We start from the raw sequence: 2,418 nt of genomic DNA, 5'->3' as shown, positions 1-2,418 counted from the left end.
TAAAAACTAGTTTGTAAAAACTATATCAAAACGATATTACTTTAACTTATTTTACTTTCGTTTACACTTTGGTACTTCATTAAATATTTAACATCATTGAAATGTATATAAAGTTACATGATAATAACATATTGTAAGGTTATATGTACAATACTTTGTACTCTTTAATAGTTAGTATATTTTATAACTATTATATATACAACACTTTGTAAAGTACTTGCTTTACTATAAAAATGTTATTTATTTTGTTTATTTTTATTTTTTATTTTTTGTATTTGGATGTTTTCTATAATCACACGGTTCAACTCAAAACCGAAGCTTATGCTTGTTCTTTTTTTAATTTATTTTTCAGAAAGCTTTTAGAATACGGTTATCTAATTCAACCGTAGCTTATCTCCTTTTGCATTTTTAAGTGGTGTTACAGGTTATATTTATCTAAAAAACCTTAACCTATACCTATCTTTGACAATAGTTATGTTGTAGTCTATTATGAACTACAAACTACAGATGAAAATCGTAAATCGTAGTCTTACTTTCTTTTTTTTACTATACCTAAATATACTACAATTCATTTATTATAGTTTACATAAAAAATAATCATAACATATATATTTGTTGCTTAGATGGAAGAATGGAGACCAAAATATGCATTTAAAGAAGAAGAAGAAAATACTAACTACCTTCCAAGTTTTACTTTGTCTTTAACCAATTTAATGGTATCGACAAATAAAACCAAATTAACTCTATTTCAAAAATATAAAAAAATTGATTAAAAAGAAAGAAATAAAATTATTAATTAAACCTAATAACTTTAGTATAGTAAGTGAAATCATTATTAGAAACAAAAATCATAAAAGGTATAAAAAAGAGAGTTAATTAAAATATAAAAATAAAGAATGCAACAATTATCCGGAAAGGAAAAGAAGACGAGGAAATGAGAGAAATAATTATGTATGATATTGGAGGAGTCAACGTGGGTGTATTGTGGCTTCGAAGCTTGATTGTGTAAAAGGTTCATTTGCTGAAAATATTGCTGGGCATTAAGTTGGAATTCGGGTGTAGATAGATGACTTTGCTAACTGGATTGAACACCTCGGAGTACTCACGTCGCAGTCCGTTTTTTTATTGCAATCAATAAAATATTGTTTATGATATTTCTCTCTATTAATTTATTATTTCTTAATTTATAGGTCTTAGTTATTGTCCACCTAATATTTCTCTATGTCAGATTTATTATTTTCTGATTTATAGGTCTTAGTTATTCTCTACTGCTGTGAATAAATAGGGATGGATTATGTAAACTATGAAAATATAATTATTCTCAATAAAACTTTCGTGCTTCTATATGGTGTCAGATTTGCCTTCTGCAAAATTGCAATTCGATCCACCTTCGTCCATGGCTCCCCCACGACTTCCAAAATCCTAATTGAATTTCCTACCACATCAACTCTTCCAATCAAGTTGAGTGCCGACAATTAACTTACCTGGTTTAAACAGGTCCATCATCTCCTTGTCGCAAACGACAGTATTGGCAATGTGACAAGGAGGACTCCCTCTCCTCCTGCCAGGTGATACTATTACCACCAATCTTGATCATTCCCATTATATTCGACAAGATCACTATGTCTATCTTGCTCTTTTGAGCTCTTGCGGACCAGAGGCTCAAATCGTTATGTCTTCTGCAACCTTCTCTGCTGATTCATTAAATGTAGTAAATTTTAAACTATTTTGACATAATAAAATCGAGAATAAATTCTCCTGTACCTTCAATTAATTTAGAGTTAGTATCACAAGATATTCTTATTCTTTTTGAAATTACAATATTCAAACTTAAAAAGTTTAAAATTATTGTAAAAATTGCTGACTAAAATTATTGCATTTATTATTACAATTTATTTCAAAATTTCAGAATAATTAAAAAGTGTAGTGGAGGGGGTACGGGTTGACCGATCGGCTGGGGTCATGGGAGAGGGTGTAAATGTAGATCGGTCAGTGGATATAAGCATAGAAATGCATTCATGAGTATTGATTGGAAAGTAACAGAAGATGTGGCGGTTTGAGATAATTAATGGACGGTTATGAATATAGAATCTATAAATAGGGAGTCAAGGGCCAGGTAAAGTACGTTTTTCTGATTTTAATCACTCGTTTTGGCTAAACCTCTATCTGACTTGAGGTTTAAATTGTGCCCCAAATACAGGAACAAAAAGTATAAGAAAGAAATATTTTAAATTGTGTACCGCCAGAGACACTTATTATTCCCTTTTTTAATGATAATAAAAACATATTATAATCATTTTTAAAATAAAGGGCAAGAAAAATGTAATTACTAATAAAATAGATAGAGAAAATACTTAAAATTTGACTGTGGGTCCAGTAGTGTATAAACTTTAGCAATGTAGAAATGGTTCGGATTAG

The sequence above is a fragment of the Vigna radiata genome, chromosome 4 (assembly GCF_000741045.1).
Source record: "Vigna radiata var. radiata cultivar VC1973A chromosome 4, Vradiata_ver6, whole genome shotgun sequence".
Classification (NCBI taxonomy): Eukaryota; Viridiplantae; Streptophyta; class Magnoliopsida; order Fabales; family Fabaceae; genus Vigna; species Vigna radiata.
The sequence above is the reverse complement of the archived record's forward strand: the minus strand, read 5'-3'. Positions refer to the sequence as shown.